The sequence below is a fragment of the Vicugna pacos genome, chromosome 9, assembly GCF_048564905.1.
Source record: "Vicugna pacos chromosome 9, VicPac4, whole genome shotgun sequence".
In the NCBI taxonomy this organism is placed as follows: domain Eukaryota; kingdom Metazoa; phylum Chordata; class Mammalia; order Artiodactyla; family Camelidae; genus Vicugna; species Vicugna pacos.
This window is the reverse complement of record NC_132995.1, coordinates 67,001,418-67,023,585: the sequence shown is the minus strand read 5'-3', so window position 1 is coordinate 67,023,585 and position 22,168 is coordinate 67,001,418. Positions and strand designations below refer to the sequence as shown.

General features: G+C 34.9%; 2 long non-coding RNA genes across 4 annotated transcripts in view; one reads left to right on the top strand and one right to left on the bottom strand.

The window, feature by feature from the left end:
* LOC140698282 (uncharacterized) overlaps positions 1 to 22,168 on the top strand; it is an 84,555-nt gene that overhangs the window by 8,814 nt on the left and 53,573 nt on the right. The window contains exon 3 of one of the 2 annotated variants that reach the window (XR_012075952.1): positions 16,257 to 16,477. The exons of the other annotated variant lie outside the window; for it this stretch is intronic. This is a non-coding gene — a long non-coding RNA (uncharacterized lncRNA). Of the gene's footprint in view, positions 1 to 16,256; positions 16,478 to 22,168 lie in introns of those variants that run through there. 2 annotated transcript variants of the gene reach the window in all.
* The window catches only part of LOC140698281 (uncharacterized), a 189,924-nt gene continuing 182,812 nt past the window's right edge, over positions 15,057 to 22,168 (bottom strand). For both annotated transcript variants that reach the window (XR_012075948.1, XR_012075950.1), the window contains one exon: positions 15,057 to 15,538. This is a non-coding gene — a long non-coding RNA (uncharacterized lncRNA). The remainder of the gene's footprint in view (positions 15,539 to 22,168) is intronic.

The window sequence follows — 22,168 nt, the reverse complement described above, 5'->3', positions numbered from 1 at the left end:
TCATTTGGATATTAACTGAAATAACACAAGGTATCTAGTGTGGTTCTAGCATACAATGTGTAAAAAGAAAAAAAAAAGGCACAAATCCCAAAAGCTACCAAAAGGGAGAGGGAGAGGCTGATGCTGTACAGGGACTGGACAATTGACTGGCTCTGAATGTTTTATTACAAGCGAAGAGGATCTTAGATTGCAAGTTTAGGTTCGTAGAGAACCCACATTATAAACCAGGTGGTCTCAAGTAAACTGCAGGGAAGAGAACTAGAAGGGAAGAGGAGTCATTATAAGTTCTCAGGATCTTTGATGCTCTATTGGCTCTTGGCACGAGGCAGATAGTGTGCTGACAGTAATACTGGAAACAGAATTTAGTGCCTTTGTGCATTGAAAACTAGTCAGAGCTACACATAGCAATATAGTTACAAGTAAATCTCTCGGGTATATTTTTCAGGACTCTGATCTTAGTATATGTATATATATTGAAAATTGGTGCTTTATATCAAGAAGAAGTTATCCAGATTGGCCTTTACTGCGGGAGATTTGGAAAATCAGCTTTATCTACAGGATTCTATGGAGTCCACAGGATTATATTCATACTTGGTCAAAAGGCAGCAAATTAATTCTGGTTCTCACTAGCCTCTACTCTATGCTGGACTTTCTTGGCCCCAATCCTGCAACAGGTTGAGCCTGAAGTTACCAGATTAACTTTCTTCATTACTGGGCAAGTTAGAGGAACATAGGAAGGACTAATAGCCACTCATCTTGGCTTCTTTCATTCGCTTGCACAGACACATCAGAATTTTTAAATGTGGTATGGAGTAAGTCGCAAAACATGGGGGAAGTAAGTTAACTTTCAGGAGGATGAAGTGAAATAGATTGCTATAAACCAAATTATTTGATATAGATGATTGACTACATTAAAACTGAATAGCTTTTGGATTGTCTGGAAATTACGAGTCTCTGGAGCTTATGTTCACTTTAATAGCAGAGAATATGAGCATCCCGGTTTTCTGCTGAGCATGGAAGATTCAAAACAGGGAGAGGCAGACAGCTCACTCCTTTCATTTCTGCTGTCATGCATTAGAGTCAGTGAATTAACTTTCCCCTACCATGATGACTTCAATTGAAACGAAAGCTAAATATCTTACATCATCAATTGAAGATCATATATTTCAGCCAAGGACTATTAATAATAAGATTTCGCTCTGTGAAACATTCAACTGCTTGTGATTTTGAATATTTTGTTCCTAGACTATCCAAAGTGTTCATTATTTACATTCCTGAGGATGAACTATATCAGGAGCTTTAATTAAACACAATAGACTGTAGGTCTGATTTCTAAAACTATATAAATTATATTTTTAGTTAATATTTTAATGCTGTAGAATTATTTTCAATTAGACATTCCTAATGTGAAACTAGTATAACCCCAATTTATTAAAATTCATCACCCAGCATAAAAGGCATCATCAGATATTTTAATTCCAAACATATTAATATTAATACCTTTGGTTACTAGAAATAATTGTGAAGATTAGTGAAAAATGTATTAAAGTAAGGTTCAGCAAATGACATTAGTTCAGTGTATTGTGACATTTTAAAAAGGATAAGTTCAACTACACTGAACATTTGAATAATGGGAAAACCCACAAAAAATTAACATAACTGAGAAGTAAATACAAGTTGAAGGGACATTGAGTTGTTGAAACACGCAATAAAAAGTGTATCTTAATGGCGATCTGCTTCTGGTAATGAAGACAACTTGTATCATAGAGGATTTACCATGAGTTAAAATTACAAACTATGGGGAAATTTTTGTCTGAAGGCAGCAGAGAGTAGACAAAACTAGTAGAAACTGAAAAGAATCCAATCATGAAAAAGAAAACCACACTGGGAAATATTCACGTTTGTGTAGCTTTCTCCCTGCGAGCACTGTCCTGTCAGCAAGCAATTGGGTGCCTAGAACTCAAGCAGTAAAGCACAGTCCTTCTGGCTTGAAGCATCAGAAGATAAACTTTGAGACTGAGTGGCTGGAAATGGAAGGATGGGGAGTAATGCAAGGAGAAAGCCACAGAAGTGGAAGGCCTCACATCTGCACCTGAATGCATCTCAAATCCCCGAGTGACCTCTGAACTACACACCTGCACGTGAGTGGGAGAAACTCTAAAGAAAAAAACATTTGGGAGGGTAGAAAAGACAGCAGAGATTTCAGTTTTGCCATCAAAGGAAGCAGAGTTTGGAATTTGAGAACCTCAGTTAGAAGAGCTTGGTTAACATCTTTGGCTTTCTAATAACTAACACAATCAAAAATTAAAAGTGAACATTATTAATTTAAATTACTAGAATAAAACTTACTAGAATAAAAATACTTTTCAGAAGAAGATACCACATTTGAAAATCTCTAAAATGTTATTCAGCGTCACAAAAATTATTTGAAATGGAAAGAAATAGGAAATTCTTACTCGTATTTTGGAGAAAAGAAATTGAAAGAAATATATACCTCCAGATGGCTTAGGTATTGGATTGGCAGACAAGAACTTTAAAGTAGCTAAATTATGTTCAAGGCTTAAAGAAAAAGATGAACCAAAGGGGAATCTCAGACGAGAACTGGAATACATAAAAAATACAGAATTTGAAAACTGAAAAATGCAAAGTCTTAAATGAAGATTTCACCCGATGGCCTTTACAGCAGATTGGAGATGGCAGAAGACACAGTGGGCTTGAAGAGATCAAATAATGTCTGGGGGCCGTATTAAGTGGTGTAACATCTGTGCAATTTGAATCTCAGAAACAGAAGGGACAGAGAATAAGTGAGAACAAATATGTGGAGGGGAAAAAAACCTGAAAATATCCCCAATTTGGTGAAAAGCATGGGCTTACAGAGCCAAGAAGCTTGGCAAACCCTCAGAAGGATAAATACAAAGAAAACAACACAGGCACATTTAGTGTAGCTGCTTAAAACTAAAGATAAAGAGGAAAGCCGGAGAAGGGAAGGAAGCCAGAGAGAAAGAGCATATTCAAGCAGGGGAACAGCAACACTAATGAAATATGTTGGTAAACACACAATGACTTTTTAATAGGAAAACTGACCGTGTGAAATAAAAGTTATAACATTGTATTGTTGGGTTTATAGCATCTCTAGATACAAAATATATGACAACAATGGAATAAAATGGTGGGTTGATAAGTGGAAATATATGATAATGTTCTTATATTTTAATTGAACAGATAAAGTATTAACCATAAGAAGGCTGAGAGATAAGGACGGATATTTTAGTCCTTTGAATAACCACCAGAAATTAAGTTTACTTGAAAATTACCATGGCAATTAAAATGGAATGATTAAAATATGTAATGAACTGGAAAGTTTTGCATATTACAAGTCACTGTTAGCACAAAGAAAAGACTTAGAAAACTACAATAAAAATCAACAAAAGACTTGTAACAAAAACATATAAAGCACTCCTATAAATCAATGATAAGTGTACTCTTTGGCACTTAAAAAATAAAAATAAAAACTTTTGCATATGCTTATCCCATGAGCTAGTAATTCCACTCCTTTACCCAAGAGAAATGAAAGCATATTCCCACAAAGGCTGGGATAAGTATGTTTATAGCTTTACTCAAAGTAGTCACACATTTCAGAATAGCCTAATTCCATCATAAGGGAATGGATAAACAAATTGTGGTATAGGCACTTAATGGAATGCTATTTCATAATAATGTACTACTGCTCCAACAACATGAATAAATTGAAAAAATGTTTAGCAAAATAAGACAATCATAGAAGTGTTCATACTGTTTGCCTTATCTTGAACTTCATAAAAATGAATTCAAAGAGGGCAGGGGGAGGGAAATAGCTCAGTAGTAGAGCGCATGCTTAGCATGTACAACTGAGGTCCTGCGTTCAGGTCCAATACCTCCATTAAAAAAATAAATAAACCTAATTATCTGCTCCCCCCAAAAAAAGAAAACAGAAAAAAAAAAAGGACTCTGGAGGAAAAAAACAATAAACAAAAATCCCCAGGAAAAGGCAAAAGAAATTTTTAGCAATAGAATTTGGAAAGTGGATGCCTATTGGGCTGGATGGGGAAATATGAATTTCATGAGGTGATGTAAAAATTCTGTTTTGATAAGTGTTTTGGTTACACAAGTGTGTTTGTGTATACAGTAAGATTCATTGAGTTGTAAAGTTAAGATCCATTATTTCACCATATGTGAATTTTGTCTCAATAAAAAAATAAATCTTGCAATATTATTTGACTCCTTGACATTTTCCATGGAGTTCTTTTTTTTTTTCCTACAAATATTCCTGGTGGCTCAAATAATTTTTAAAGTTGTTTTTCATCAGCTTAGAAGGAGATAATCTCATACATTTTTATTTCATTATTATGGCCTTCATTTATTATTTATAAAGCATCAATAATTAATGTGATAGTCTACAAATAGTTTAATATCAGAGACCTTGCAATTCAAAAATGAGAGATACATTAAATCAGGGAGTGCCATGTTGTTAATGTAAGCAAACATAAGATTACATCTGTTTTCTTCTACCATTTGCTTTTTTCTGTATTTTTTCCTATTACATTAGAAAAAGAAACTGCAGAAATTCCTACTTAAAGAGTTTTAAGAAGTTTCACAGATGACAGGAAATGCAAATAGGCTACAACCTGGGAGACTTCAAAGTATACAGCTATTCAAAATCTTTTTTTCAACAGATAAACAAAAGACAATGGATCCAAATGGAAAATGTCTTTGCATTAAATTCACTAAAAGATGGTAATAGGAAATGCATTTTAACATTTGCTCTTATGTTACTTCTGAATGGCTCTCTAGGCTCCTTCAAGTTCTCTCGCTCAAATATGTGTATGTGCATAGTTTATATATATACATACATATACATAAATGCATGTACTCATATTTCCATAGTTTCTATTTAATCTTTTTTCAGTTAATATTAGGTATGGTTCATCTCTAACTTTCACTGAGTTAAATTTATAAATTTAATATTTTCAAAGTTAAAATTAAAATCTCCCTTCTCAGGTTTTCTATGCATGTAATAAGGATAATGATAGAAAATATAATGTTGCTATTTATACATTGCTAGAAGAGGGACTCATACATTACTACCCTATGCAAGTTTCCTATTATTCCAATTAAGCTTATCTTAAATTTTCAACAATATTGCTGTTTTTCAATTAAGTTTGTTGTTTATGTGAATAGTTTCTATTTTTCTTGATACTTGTGGCCTAGAAGCTTAAAAAGGCTTTTAAATCAAATTTATGTTTATATCCACAGGAATGATTCAATCTATATAGTACTAAATTTTTTTTAAAAAAGGGGGGTTGAGAAACAAAGAATTTATTTGTCTGGTATTTTGCTTTTAGTCTAAGAAGCAATGTTTTCTCTCTTGTTGTGTATCCAGGAGAAAGAATAAGATGAGAAAAACTTAACTCAGAGCTTCAATAATTTGTTTATTGTATAAGTTCTTAAAAAAGACCAGATAACTTAGTTGACTTCTATTTACAGTGGATTAAAGCTAGGTGAGGCACTGGTAGAGGAGACATACATAAGTATGAGAGCTTTACTTGTTTGTTTGTTTGTTTATGTAAATATCTTGATCTCACTTCTATCAGGAGATGAAATAACTTCTGGAAAATTTAAGCTGAATGATACATTCTATAAATCATGAAGCAACCTCTGCAGGACCAGGTCCTTTTATGACCTGCATCTCTTAGCCAGTTCTTGTATCAGAGCAAGTTTATATTATACTTGAACACCTTGAGGCCAGGTAATTCTCTTCATGGTCCACATAAATGTAAGCATGGTCGCTACGGTCAGCATCTCATTTGAGCAGAACTTTTTTTTCTTTTTGTCTCCCAATGAAAAGGTTGCATTTACTCTACCAGCAAATATTTTTTGAGCATCTACCAACAGGCACTGAGCTGGATGTTAAGAAGAGGTTGATTTTTATTTTACATGCTTTTGAGTTAATGCCGGAATGCTAATCACAAGCAGTTTCTAAATCAAAAATGACATATTGTAAAAGGATGGATGTTGGGTCAAAATGGGGCCTGAAAAAAATTGTGATATGTTTTTCATTAGTGAAAAACATGGTCTCTTCCTTCAAGATCTTCATGTTTTGCGGGTGTGGCAGAGAGCAGGGGGGCAAACAGATATGTGCCACGTAATTACTATATGCTAACATAAACATAAACACCAAGTGTTATAGCAAGTTCACAAGAAATGGCCTGGGAAATTAGATAAAGTAACATTCAGGAAATGTTTATTGATTCTCCAAGAGGGTGAGTGAGTGAGTTGATTGGAAAACACACCGCTTTGTCAGGTGAAGACGGTTGATTAGCATTGGATACACAGGTGTAGCATGTACTAGAGTCAGAAAGTGCAATTTATGCTTCGAAAACTGTATGCCTATCGCTTGGTGTGTATAGAACAGTAGTAGCAGTTTGAGACAGAGAGAGAGAGCCAGAGACCATAAAGTAAAATGTCTTGAATGTCAGCCAAAGGAGCGTAGAAAGACAAATGGGATACTAATCTTAATCATAGTGACAAACCAGTAGAAAGACAGCTCCAGCAGATGATTTCCAGATGTATCTGAGGCAGGTGAGGCTAGAAACAGGAAGGTTGTTCTATTACAGATGATACATTTTTAATTGGTAAGCTAAGAGAGTATCTATGATCTTAGAATGAGGAAATCAGAAGAGAAAGCTGAAGAAGTTTTGTGATCAATTGAATGTGTGAGACCAGGTAGAGGGGACAATTTCTGACTTTGATGATTGCCACGTGAAATCTCCATTTGCCAAGATAAGAAATGGAGAAAAGAGAAAGACTGCATGGGGAGTAAGATGGTGATTCCTGGTAATTCATTTATTGAGCAGAAATTTATTGAGCATTTATGATGTGACAGAAACCTAACAGTTTAAGAATATACTTCCTAGTGGGAAAAAATCAGTGCTGTCTCTATTTATACATATAATATATATATATATATATATATAAAATATTATATAATTATATATAATTGTGTGTGTGTATATGTCCACACACACAATTTTTGGCGGTGGTAAGTGCGATGGCTGAAAGTAGGCTAGGAATATCAGGAGTGTAATACAGGTTGTAGTTTGATGTGACATTGTTAGGAGACCTCACCAAGAAGGAAATATTAGAGGAAAAGCCCAGGGCAGGTAAAGAAAGAAGTTGGAGGCCATCTGAACTGAGAGTGAGACGGAAAGCACTAGGTTGAGGGGACAGCCATTTAAAGTCCCTGATGTGAAAACGTGCCCAGCAAATCGGTGTATGCTCAAAGAGACCAATGTGGTTGCAGCCAACAGAACAAGAAATGAAGTATTAGGAAAAGAGTGTTTGAGAGTGTGGAGTTGAAGGATTATTTAGAGCTATGTGGACCAGCATAAGGACTTTAGCTTTTGAATGAGATGGGATGCTCTTAAAGGATTTTGAGCAGAAGAGTAATATGATCTAACTTATGTTTAAGAAAACAAAAACTGTCTAGGGTCTGTCATATTGAGAACAGAAGAGCCAAATTGTGGAAACAAAGAGATCCATTTTTAGACATTCATTACAATCTGGTCAAGAAATGATTGTCGTTTAGGCCATAGTGATAGAAGTAGAGGTAATGAGAAATTACTAGAGTCTGAAAGTGTTTGAAAATCAAAGGTGAAATAATTTGGAATGTGAAAGAAAGAAAGAAGTACTAGATGACTAAGTTTTTACCTGAAAAGATGTAAGAATGAAATATCTATTAACTGAATTGGGGAGAACTAATGAAGAAATATGTTGGTGTGAGAGCCCAGTTTTGGAGAGATAGCTTTGAATAGACTAGGTTTTAGATGTCTTCAAGACAGCTAAGTGAGGTATACAGCAGAGGAAACTAGATGGGGCCATTCAAGAGTTTACTGAACGTATCAGACTTGGGCTATAAACCAGCGGAGATGATCTATATGGATAGTGTGATGGTTAATTTTATGTGTGATCTTGACTGGCTCAAAGGGTACCCAGATATTTGGCTAAACATGATTTCTGGGAGTGTCTGTAAGAGTATTTGCAGATGAGATTTAGCATCTGAATCAGTAGACTAAGTAAAGTAGACTGCCCTCCCCATCGTGGGTGGGCATCATCCAGTCCATTGAGGACCTGAATAGAACAAAAACGTGAAGGGAGAATTTGCTTTCTTTTTGCCTGACTGAGTGAGCTGGGATATTGGTTTTCTTCTGTCCTAGGACTGCAACTTACACCATTAGTGCTGGTTCTCAGACATTAGGACTCAGACTGAAATTTACACAATCGGCTTTCCTGGGTCTCCAGGTTGCAGACAGGAGATCTTAGAACTTCTGAGTCTCCATAATCACATAAGCCTATTCCTTATAACAAATCAATCTCTCTGTCTTTCAATCTCTCTCTCTCTCTCATATGTATTCTTCAGGGAAAGAGAAGAAGTATGATAACATAGATGATATAGAGATGAGAGAAGTAGAGATAATCTCCTACTGGTTCAGTTTCCCTGGAAAACCCTGAATAGTGTAGATAGAATTTAAATCAATGAGACTTGATGAGTTCACTCAAGGAGTAAACAAAGAAGAGGTCCAAGGACTAAGCCCTATACAATTGCAATGTTATGAAGTCTCGAAAGTGAGGCAGAACCAGCAAAGGAACTTAGAAGTAGTTACTTAGGTAGAATAACAAACAGAAGCACATGGTGCTCTGAAAGTCAAGCAAGGAAAGTGATTCAGAGGAGCAAGCAAACAACTCCAATGCTGTCAGTAACTCAAGAAAGATGAAGACGGAGCATTGACATTTTAGACACACAGCATTTGATTTGCCTCAAATTTTAGTTGAATTGTGAGTTCAGATTAAAGAAGAAATCCTATTTGTATACATATTTAAGAATCATTTGTGGTATTTGAAGCCAAATGTATGGATAAAATTTCCTAAGAAAATAGCTTACCATACTGTGAAACAGACAATGAATAACTAAATCAAGCTGATGGACCACGAGTGAGAAGGCAAAGTAGGAAAGCGAGGCTTGAAAAAATTCTGCTGATATATTCCTACGTACATTGTACGTCTTTTATGTTTATTTTCAAGTATGTACTTTCTGACTTGGATGCCTTTTTTTTCCCCCTGTCTAATTGTTCTGGCTGGGACTTTTGAGTACTTGTTGATAGAAAGGTGGTGAGAGTGGGCATCCTTGTCTTATTCTTGATCAAGAAGAGCAGCTTTCAGTTTTTCACTGTTGAGTGTAATCTCAGCTGTGCATTTGTCATTTACAGCCTTTATTATGTTGAGGTACATTCCTTCTGGACCTAATTTGTTGAACATTTTTTATTATGAAAGTGTTTGATTTTTGTCAATTTATTTCTCTGCATCTACTGAGATGATTATACGTTTTTTTTTCTTTCATTCTGTTAATATGGCGTATCACAGTTACCGATTTGTTTATGTTGAACATCCCAGTATCCCAAGGTTAAATCTCACTTATTCATGGTGTATGATCTTTTAATGTGCTGTTGAATTTGGTTTGCTAGAGTTTTACTGAGGATTTTTTCATCTGTATTCATCAGGGGTATGTGCCTGTAATTTTCTTGTAGTGTCTTTGGGTTTGGTATGAGAGTGACACTGGACTCCTAAATTAAGTTTAAAAGCTCTCCTTCTTCAAATTTTTTGGAAGAGTTTGAACAAGTACTGGCATCAATTCTTCAAATATTTTGTAGAATTCACCTGTGAAGCCATCTGGTTCTGTGTTTTCCTTTGTTGGCAGGTTTTTGATGACTGATTCATTCTCTTCTAGTTATTGGTCTGTTTATTTTCTATTTCTTGACGATTTAGGTGTTCTAGCATATCTCTTTGTATTACTGTTAGCATTTTTCTACTAAGAACCCTATAAATTTTATCTTGATATGCTTAGTTAATATTGAATTACTTAGTATATAGGAATCTTATAGCTTTATTTCCATTTACTCCACACCCCCATATTTAGTGCTATCATGTGGCCATTATTTCTTCGTTTTTTTTTTCTGTTTCTTTCTTCTCCATCTGGAATTCTTATCACATGCATGTTGACCTGCTTCATATTGTTCTATAATATATGTGTGTGTATGTATATATATGAAAACTTGATACATGATAGAGCAAATCTCCCCACATATACATTTTCAAAATTGTTATTCTGGGCTCCTGCTGTTCTATATAAATTAAAGCATCAGCTGTTTATAAATTCCATGAAGAAGACTTTGATACTTTAGAGTTACAGAGAATGAATAAACTAAAAGCATAACTTAAATTGAGAAAGCATTGTCGTCTTTATAATATTTTGATTCCCATCCAATGAATATGACTTTAATGAGTTTGAATAATGTTTTACTACATACATAATGTTTTTGTATATCCTGTTAAATTTAAACCTAAATCTGTTATTTTTGTTGCACTTGTAAATGATACCCCTTGCTTTTCTTCCAGTTATTATTTCAATAGTTAGATGTCAGTATATTAGAAAGGAATTCATCTTTATATACTGACTTACCACTGCTAACTACACTTATTAGTTCTAATAAATTTTTAGTAAAAGTTTTTGTATTTTCAGTATAGACAAGTACCTAACTATAGCCAGTATAGACAAGTACATTCCCTTAATGCATTGCCTAGGACTTCCAGAGCAGTCTTCACTAAAGCCAGTGGCTGCTCGCATTCTCGCTCCTTATTTCTGACCTGTAAGGGACCACTCCATCGCACTTTAATTGGGAGGTGGTTTATAGCTGTCCTCACATTTCCTCCTCCTGCTTCCTCCATCACTTCCCTGCCTTCTCCTCACCTCTTCTCTGCCTGGTCCTCCTCTTCTTCCTCCTTTTTCTCCTTGTTCTCTTCCTCTTCCTTTTTCTTCACCCTCTTGCTCTTCTGTTCAGAGTTTTTAGCTCAATTTAAAACTTTTCATTGAAGTACAAAAATAAAAAGATGTGCACATTAAGGGCAAAAGTTCAGTAAATCCTCATTCCCCTAGGCCATTTGGTGGCAATTTCATTAAGTCTGTCTTTTCAGTGGAATTGTTCTTTTAATTTAGTTTTCAAAGTTGATGGGCATGACATTTTACATAGTAACTCCTTACAATTAAAAAATTAACTTTTATACCTTTTTTTTGTTCTAAATCTCTTCTATCTGATATGTGTTTCCTTTTTTGGTAGTTTTTGTTTGGGATTTATTTCCATTTTTCTCAATTAGATTTGTAATGTTTGGCACTTTTATTTTTCTTTTCAAAGAACTGGCTTTTTATTTTATAAATCAAGGCCATTTAAACGTTTTTCTATATAATTAGCTCCCAGTATTTAGTCACTTACATATCCCTACTTTAGGCCTTTTTTCATCATATTTGTGATTTCTTGGCATTTTTATTTCTTATTCATTTTGATGATCTGATTATAGGACACAGTTATTAGCTAGTGCTTCTAGGACCTAGGTCCCTGAGTGTTAACTGAATGTACAGTTAAGAAGTAAAGAATATTTGTAATCCTAACCTGTTGGCCAAGGTATGTTTATCTGCCTATGTTCCATGTATAACAATTAGATATTTATCATGTATAACAATTAGATATTTTTCAAAATCCATTCATTAAATCATGTATTCAAAGTATTTTGAGAACCTGGAATAAATATGGCAGAAATATACAAGCTCTTTGCTTTTGAAGATCATACTGTCAAGTGGAGGAGAAATGAACATTACATGTAAAGGGTAACATTTGTGCTTGAGAAAAAGGGCTGGGAATTTTGGTCAGAGTATGGAGAAATTTGAGGTTAAAAACAGATTCTATAAGGCTGGTGTAGATGGTGAATGGGAGTAGGAAGAAATGAGTGGTGAAGCCAGAGCTCAGTAAAAATAAAATGAATCACTTTCATTTGTGGGGCTGGCAGAGAAAACAAAGCCAACGGAAATGCAAGCACCCGCAGAGAGCACCACTTTCTCAAAATAAGCAGTGCAACTCGGAATAGCTCATGTCTTCCTGACAGTCCTGAATGCTTCAGAGCATAGCACGATTATTAGCCAAACTTCAGTGGCTCTTACAATTCTCACATGCTAGCAGATCACACTGAGTGATAATAACGCCATTACGGTTAAGAAATGCTTCTTTCTACACATTGGAAAAATAGTAATGTGTACAGCTTAAATCGAGGAAAACAGAACAGGCTTTGTATGTTGAAGACTTTATTGAAAGACCAGGCTGCTTCTAGAATCTAAGCCTGTCAGTAATTACTTGGGATTTTTTCCTTCCCTGAAATAACTCTGTGTCTTAGATCAACCTCTCTCTTTCTCCCTCTCCTGTCCTTTCTCTGTCTCTCACGGTGCCTGTCAGGCTCCCTCTCTGGACTTCACTGTCAGGGCTCTGCCTGATATTTGTGGTCTGGGATTTCATTTTGAATTCTTTCCAATCTCTTCATTGTGACAGCAAGCCTTCTGGTAATGAAACAATAGTTTTTTTTGTTTTTAGTTTTCCCTATAGTTTAGCTACCTCTGCACTGGACAATTCCAGATTCTTTTTTTTTTTTTTTTAGTTTATATTATGAGCAAAAGGCAAACTATGATATTCATTACTTTCTCAGGCAATTGAAATTTAATTTCTGATAAATTAAGAAAGTCACTAGGATGATCTTAAATTACACTATTAAAGTCAGCAAATTGCTCTGGGCTTTTCATTGATTTCATGTTACACTAATCACTATATTCACACTCCACCATATAAGCAAGGGCTTCAGTTGTAAATATTATTAAAATACAAAGAAATTTACATACAATTGAGATAAATATTAAAGAATGGAATATGAGTATTTTCATGAAAATCACAAAAGGTTACATAAATGCACTTTTACCTCAAACTTCCAGAGATGTCTTCAGTGTAATTCAGACTCCCATTATCATAGGTCTTTATTATGAAATGAAGAAATCTTGGGGATGATCATATTGCTCATGTGTATACTGAGGGCCTACGTTGTGCTGAAAAGTTGGCTGACTCTGTTTAGAACAATTAATGGTAAAGAAGAAATGTCTTGCTGAAAGAAATATATAGTTATTTTAAGGCTTGAGTAGAACGAAGTCCATCAAAAGACGTAAGTATAAATTAGGGATGTATAAAATGAGTGGGGGGTCATTCTATACTAAACACTATGATGGGTGTTCCACACTGAATGAATGTGTTTCCTGTGTGTACATGAAAATGGATTATAGAGGAATGGGTCACTAAGCAGATCGTGGGAGACACTAGGAGAGATTCCAAAAACGGCTGGATACTTAAAATGTTGTGAAAGATGAGTGAGGGGTTCTTTTTCCTAATAATGTTACCAATACCTAACAGTGCTGCTGGTATCACTTTGGTTTATTTAATAGTATGTTTGGAGACGTGATTCCAAGAAGCATCTGGATCTTTATCTTGAATACACTTGAATGAGTCATTTGATCTTGATTAGCTTCAGGTTTTAATCTGCAAATTAAAGATCTAAACAAAGAAAAAGCTAAATTCTTTTTCATCTGTAGAGTTCAATTAGATCCTTTGAAATTTTTTGTGTTAAATACTGCCGTGTCACCCTAATTCTCTATTTTAAGCATTTTGTTCCATTGACATTCTGCTTATTCAGTTTAGCTCAGAATATAAACTGACCATAGCCCCAGTCTCTCTCCTCCCTATCTCACATCATCAACCAAATTTTTTTAACATTTTTTATTGAGTTATAGTCATTTTACAATGTTGTGTCATATTCCAGTGGAGAGCACAAATTTTCAGTTATACATGAACATACATATATTCATTGTCACATTTTTTTTTCACTGTGAGTTACCACAATATCTTGTATATATTTCCCTGTGCTATACAGTATAATCTTTTTAATCTATTCTGCATATGCCTGTCAGTATCTACAAATTTTGAAATCCCAGTCTGTCCCTTCCCACCCCCTGCCTCCTTGGCAACCACAAGTTTGTATTCTATGTCTATGATTCTGTTTCTGTTTTGTATTTTATGTTCATTTTTTTTTTTTTAGATTCCACATATGCACGACCTCATATGGTATTTTTCTTTCTCTTTCTGGCTTACTTCACTTAGAATGACATTCTCCAGGGATATCCATGTTGCTGCAAGTGGCATTATGTTGTCAATTTTTATGGCTGAATAGTATTCCATTGTATAAATATACCACATCCATCAACCAAATTTTAATTTAGTGCTATAGAGGAAAGTTTTAGTAATAATAAAAATAGGTAATCTCCTGATAACCCCTTAATATTCATTTATTATTTTTCAGTTGACCGGGAAGTCCTCTAGCAGCCATACCACTCTGCAGTGCTGCCAAATGCTTTCAGTAGATAAATAATTTTCTCTTCAAATTCACCAACTCTCACCAAACATCCCCATCAATGGTTTCTTTCTCTTCTGCACCATTACTCCCCTACTTATTGCTATCTTTCTAACCGCTTGCTTTCCAGAAGTATCTAGAACTTGCTCTAAAAGCAGAACAATCTAATGCCCAAAATATAGCAAGAACTAGTCTTAATGGTTAGGTACTAAACCTCCTGTTATAATCGACAGAGGGCTTCTCAAGCTCAGCAATCCTGTCACTTGGGGCTGGATTATTTAGTCTTTGTTATGAGAGTCTGTTTTGTGCACTGAAGGATGTTTAGAGTATCCCTGGCCTCCACCCACAAGAAGGCAGTAGCACCTCCCTCCCCGGATGTGACAGAGATGTCTCTGGACATTGTCAGATGTCCTCTGTGACCCATAGGGTTGCCAGATACAATGCAGATTTCCCACTTAAATTTGTTTCAGATAACCAAAGTTTGTATTTTATAAAATTTACACATATCCCAAATACTGCATAGATCAGAGTTATTTTTTAAAAATATCCAAAATTCAAATATAACTAAGCATCCTATATTTTTATTTTAAATCTAGCAATTCTACTTGAATGGGGGGGTGGGGGGTGGGCAGAGGCGCACACTCCCAATTGAAAACCACAAATCCAGAATTATATTAGAAAGTAAAATAAAAATAAAGTGTTTCAGGCATAATTTTAACATCACCACATGTTAAAGCATTTGGCTAAATGGGTTATCATTACTATTAATATCCTTATTTGGGGATGCTCAAAGATGCACAACAGCTGAAAATAAAGCAAAATGTCCCACTTAGTTTCATTCCGGGGTCTCAGTTCTTGAGGGGTTTAGTGCTTTGACTGAGAGCTGTTAAGACAAGTAGCTCCACTGACTTCAGTTCTCCTGCAGTCATCAGGCAGGAGGCAGGCTTTCTTCAGGTATAAAAATGATGGATGGAAGTCAGAGCCTGATAGTTATCCTCATGGTCCCACAGACATCAGGAATATGTGTTTGCCCTCTGAGTGAAGCCCACATACTCTGCCACGTAAACCCCCAAGTGCATAGACGTTGAACCATTTCATCTGCATGGGGCCTATGTCGCCTAATCCTGCAGTTGATATAATCATCTTCAGACCTTTTACAGGTCTCTAGACGACACAGCTAAGGAAGATAAAAAGACAAGGTGAACTTGTGTTTGCCCTCTCATTAAATTTTGCAAGCTGCTATGTTTAAGTTTCTATTTTATGGACCACTTAGGCAACCATTAACCTTTTAAAATACATTAGCATTTTTATTTCAGACTTGCAAGAAGACACAGACAAAAAATAGAAATAAATGATGGTGGGAAAGTTCTGACTTACAAGTTGATATTCAAATGTTCAAAACATGTTTTTCGTCCTATCACATTAAGGGGATATTCCAAATAACCCACCTGTTCTAGTTCTTTTAAAACTGGCCATGACTTTGTTGGTACAAATTATAGTCTGATGGCAGTAAGTACCCAAGGTTTATAGAAATACAATATTAGGGAAGAATTACTAATGTTCTATTACTTCTAAATTGAAAGATGATGAAGACTTAAATGAGCATAGAGAGACTCATTTATGCACAATAAAATTGAATCTATTTGCCTTATAAGATAATTAAGTAAAATTATATTAGAGCTTTTAAAATTTCATTTTTAAATTTGCATTGGCTAGAAACTGTCTTCTAGAACATGGGTAGTTTGGGCAGATAATGACTAGTTTTTGCTGGCAGAATTGAGAAAATATAGTTCTTTTAATATTAGTCTTAGAGTATTTTAAATGTTTTAAAAATACATGAACATTATTCTTAAGGACATTTCTGGACTCATGATTTTTTTATTTTATTTTTTCAGAATTGGTCCCAAACTATTAGACTTTGGACACTAAATGAGTAACTTGCAGGTTTGAAAAGTACCTTACAGAATTGAGGATTAAGAATTGCTAATACACCAGGCCAACTGCACGTGAAGCAGGAATCTGTTGTATTGTGTCCTTCTTACCCAGCACTTTGATGCAGGTCATAATGAGCATTGTATGCAACTTCAAATTTAAATATAAAATTTCTAACCACGTCTGCCGGCAGTGAACATGATTTGTTCTGTGCGCTTGTGATACAAAGACGAGTGAAAGAGGGCCCTATAGGCTGGAAGGTTCGGGAAAGAGAGAAGGAATTTGAACGTCTTATCTTTTTCTATTAATGAGTGCTTGCAATTGGGAAGTGAAAAATTGAAGAACAGGTACCAGAGAGAGGAAAGAGGACTGAAAAAAAAAAGACAGGATGACTCACTGCCTGCTTATGGTTATTATGTTCTATTTCTTAAAGCAAGATGTAAGAGAGGCAGAGTCTTGTACTCTGCAGGCTGTTTCTCCGTTAGGAAACTTGATGGCAAAATACGAGGAAACTGCCCATCCTTACAGCTGAAGCAGGAGGAGATGAAAAAGCAGTATTTAGGGGGAGAAAGCACTAATTCTGAAATAAGAAACAGTCAAGGTATTTGAGCTAGTTGTAGAGATAATGGTTTCAGATGAGGAAGTACTCAACACTGTTTTATAGCTTCACTGCAGAAAGAGTCTGTGTTAAGGGAAGTCCCCTGAAAGAAATATTTCCCCTCGATGCACTGGTAAGAAGCTAAGGGCCCCAAACAGCTGCTGATTACGATGCACTAGATGCTGGCGCAGGCGAGGTGTGTGACTCCTCGCCCTTGTCAGCCCTCAACTCCAGCTAAATCATGCAGGAGACAAGCTGAAACAGGGCTTCCGTCACTCTAGTGTTTAAAGTGGCAAATGACTACTGGCTAATGATCAAGTTTGGAGAGTCATAGAATAAATAGTGAAAAAAATATCACGACGTAGAAAACAGTGGTCACGACAACATGTGAGATACTTTATTTACTCCCTGGCCCAGGAAGACTGAGTTAGTATGATTTAATTTAGGGGACTAGTAAACATTTCTGGCTTTGATATTCTTATTTTTCCTATATTATGCCTCCAGACACTAACAATTTGTCTGATCATGCTAACTTAATTTAGAGGAAATTTAGAGAACTACTCTGCTACCGCTGAGATGTATAAAAATCAATCTATTTTTCCTAATAGAGTTTATACAGTATCAACTTCTTAAGTGAGTTTAAATGGCAGATAAAATCACCATCATCTTAAATTTAGCAAAAGTCCAAGTTTCTTTTCATTTAGAAAACATTTCAGAAAAAACTGTAAATTTTATTTCCTTATGTTTACATCTCTGAATTTGAATCCTCAGTTTTCTCTAGTGTGTTGGATGCTGAGGCCAGACAGGCTGAGTTTATAAGGTGATGCATTTTCTCCTTGGAAACTTTTAAGCCTTGAACTCAAAAACATTCTGAAAATTCATCATTGTTTAGTTTTGGTCCAAACCATTCAATATGGCTTTAATTAGCTTTCAAAGTCTCTAGCACAAAATAGAGTGGTGGCAGAAATAAATCGTTTAAAGGGAAAAATACAGACTGTGCTAAAATGCACTGTCTAATCTTCAAGAAATGCTACATTCCAAGCACAACATCATGCTGTTTTCATATTGCCTTTGCCTCATTTTGATTTAAAAAAAAGTTTCTTCCATTTTCCATAGAATATAAATAGCTTCAGAAACTTAGTTAACTTTGAAAATTGTAGCCAACAGTGCTTTTTTCTGCAAGAGTTCAAAGTTGTTATTTAAAGAAACAGTGAACCCTTAAAAGTTAATCACTCATCAAGTTCTTTGAGATAACGTTTATTCACAAACTGTTGAAAATGGTACAAAAACGTGAATCTCAAATAGGAAAGCAGTGCTACTGAGACGGCTGTTGGTCGCCCCCACATGGGCTCTGAAGTTACGTCCAGCCATGAATGTCTGTGCTGGAAAGGACAAATGACACCTGGGTCGGAGGAAGTTCAATGAAATTTAAAATGAAGCAGATTCGAAATGTTCTTTGGAAAAGTATAGATTTTGAACGCGTCCTCCCTGTAAACTGGTCTTAACAGCAATTCTCTCAAGTTTGAGATTATAAACCTATACAAATTATTTCCCAATTGATTAATAATAATGATACCTTATATTCCATCCACATATTAATTTTTATTCTCAGACGTTTTATAACTATTATCTCATTTTAATCTAATGGAACTCCCCTAAAACGCTGGGCCGTTGTTCTCTACCACCTGAAACATGAAAACACGAAAGTGTATTAAGTGGCTTAAGTCTTCATTGATAGAAACAGATCCTTTTTCTCCACATACTCTTTTTGTTCTGTGCATGGAAAAACTTAGTTTTCTAAGATGTCAAACACAAAACAAGTTTCTAGGTATGGTGATACAGTAGTGCTGTTGTGAAGGGTGCCTCTTCATGAAGCTGCATCGTTTTCATTACCCAGGCAGTAGCTGCTCCCTGCAGGCTTGCAGCCTAAAGGTTCCAGTTTCCAAGAGCAAGACATGGCAGCATCTTTGTTTTCTATGCTGCCAAATTGTATTGCTCAGTTGTAAGACCCCTTTAACCCAGCAATGCTATGTGGCCCTGGCTAATTACTTTGTTTCTCTGTGCTTCCTTTTCTTCATTTGTAAAATAATGCTGATCCATCGAGTGTTGTAAGAATTAAATGACTTAGTATATGCAAGGTTTTTAGAACCTAGCAAGTACTCGACAAACAGGAGTTATTAGGGTTATTGTCATTCTTATTATCACTACAGTTTAATTTAGAAACAGTGTGATCATCTTTAAGACCAATCAGAATAGTAATTGTCACTTTTCTTTCATACATTGACATGAATTTTCTTATGGAACTCTCATAATAATATCAGTAATTACTAATCTTAATTCCATTTTACAAATGGGAAGACCAAGAGGTTCAATAAAATTGTTCAGGGTCACACAACTGGCAAATGGTAAGGTTTACATTACAAACTTATGGGGTCTGACTCCAGAGCCATGATCCTTAATACATATGATAGATGACTCCTTATATATTTCACATCAGATTCTTTCTCCTCTTGACTTTCAGACACATACTGAAATGATTTCCTCATGTAAATTGTTAAAGGTGGTCTTTTCTGTATGCATTGATTGAGAGAAAAATTCTAATTTGTAGTTTTATATTGCATTGTTCCAAGGTTTCTGAAGAGATTAACATGCAGACAATTCCAAATCAGACTATTGTGTGGCCACACAACTATTAGACAGCCAGAAGAATGTCACATTACTGCAAGAAAATATTAACTAGGGACCCCACTACTGGGAAACTCCATTCTTCAATTCACTCTTGGGAAAAGTTCTCTTGACTTTGACAGAGAACAGTTTTATCCTCAAGCTACACATTTGCACACTTAGACACAGAAAGGTGTATACAACTTTCCCCCATTTTCCCTATTTCCTTAGATATCCTGTAGTATAATAAATTACATATTTTTATAATTCAGTAATAATTAATGTGCTGCATAATCTGAAAGCTTCCGCATTAACATCATTCAATCTTGACTTTCTTAGGTGCAATGCGTATTAACATATATTGTGAACTTATGGGATGTGCTTACTTTTTTTAAATTGAAATATAGTTTATATACAATATTTATTTAGTTTCAGGATACTACATCATGATTTGATATTTGTATACACTATGAAATGATCCTCATGATACATTTTAGTAATTATCTGTCCCCTAAGTTATTACAGTATTATTGACCATATTTCTTATGCTGTATATTACATTCTCATGACATTTATTATATAATTGGAGGTTTGTACCTCTTAATCCCTTTCACATATTTGGCCAGCCTACCATGACCCTCCCTTCTGAAAGTGATTGGTTTATTCTCTGTATCTATGAATCTATTTTCATTTTGTTTATTTTGTTTTTTAGATTCCACATATAAGTGAGATCATACAGTATTTGTCTTTCTCTGATTTATTTCACTTAGAGTAATGCCCTCTAGATGGAATCTAGATTACATGCATGTTATTGTAAATGGCAAGATTTTTTTTAATGGCTGAGTAATATTTAATTATATTTCTTTCTTTCCTTATACCACATCTTCTTTACCCATTCATCTATTGATGGACACTTTGGTTGCTTTCATATCTTGGCTATTGTAAATAGTGGTGCAATGAAAATGGAATTTATGTATCTTTTTGATTTAGTGTTTTTGTTTTCTTTGAGTAAATAACAGAAGTGGAATTGCTGGGTCATGTGGCAATTCTATTTTTAATTTTTTGAGGAATTTCCATTCTGTTTTCCATAACTGGCGACACCAATTTATAATCCCACCAACAATGCACAAGGCTTCCCTTTCCTCCATATCCTTGCTAAAACTTGTTTTTTGTTGTCTTTTTGATTAGTGGTGTTGAACATGTTGTCATGTGCCTGTTGGCCATCTGTATGTCCTCTTTGGAAACGTCTATTCCAGTCCTCTGCTCATTTATTAATCAGGTTTTTTTTTAATGTTATTGTATGAGTTCTTTTTGTATTTTGGATACTAACCCCTTATCAGATATATCATTTGGAAATACCTTCTCCCATTCAGTAGGCTGCCGTTTTGTTTTGTTACTTTGTTCGTTTTGTCTCCTTCACTGTGCAAAACCTTTTTTTGTTTGATGTAATCCCATTTGTTTTTTTTTTCTTTTTAAAATTTTAATTCATTTTTATTGGTTTATAACATTGTATAAGTTTCATGTGTACAATATTCTATTCTGACTTCTAAATAAACTACAGCATGCTTACCACCAAAATTTTAGTTTCCATTTATCACCATATAGTTGACCCCTTTTACTCATTTTGCTCTGCCCCTCCCCATTCTCTTCTGCTAACCACTACTCTCTTCTCTGTCTATGGGTTTGTTTTTGCTTGATTTGGTTTACTTATATATTTATTTATTTGTTTTCTGTATATGACTGAAATCTTACAGTATTTGTATTTCTCTGTCTGACTTATTTCACTTAACATAATACCTTCAAGGTTCATCCATGTTGTCTCAAATTGCAGGGTTTCATCTTTTTTGTGACTGAGTAGTATTCCTTTGTATATGCATATACCACATTTTTTAAACATTTTTTATTGATTTAAAATCATTTTACAATGTTGTGTCAAATTCCAGTGTACAGCACAATTTTTCAGTTATACATGAACATATATATATATTCATTGTCTCTTTTTTTCTCTGTGAGCTACCATAAGATCTTGTATATATTTCCCTGTGCTATACAGTATAATCTTGTTTATCTATTCTACAACTTTGAAATCCCAGTCTATCCCTTCCCACCCCCTGCCCCCTTGGCAACCATAAGTTTGTATTCTATGTTTGTTTATTTTTGCTCCTGTTTCCCTCGCCTGAGGAGACAGATCTAAAAAATATTACTAAGACTGATGTCAGAGAGCATGCTGCCTATGTCTTCTTCTAGGAGTTTATGGTTTCAGGTCTTACATTTAAGTCTTTAATTAATTTTGAGTTTATTTTTTATGTATGTTGTGAGAAAGTAGAGCATTTTGATTCTTTTACATGTAGCTGTCTGGTTTTCTCAAGACAGTTTATTGAAAAGGCTGTCTTTTTCCAATTTTATATTCCTGCCTTCTTTGCCATAGATCAATTGATCTTGTAGGTGTGGGTTTATTTCTGGGCTCTCTATTCTGTTCCATTGATCTACAGTATTTGTGGCATAATTTGAGCTCAGGATGTGTGATGCTTCCAGTTTTTGTTTTTTTCTTAAGACTGTTTTAGCTATTTTGAGTCCTTTGTGTTTCCATAGAAATTTTAGAATTATTTGTTC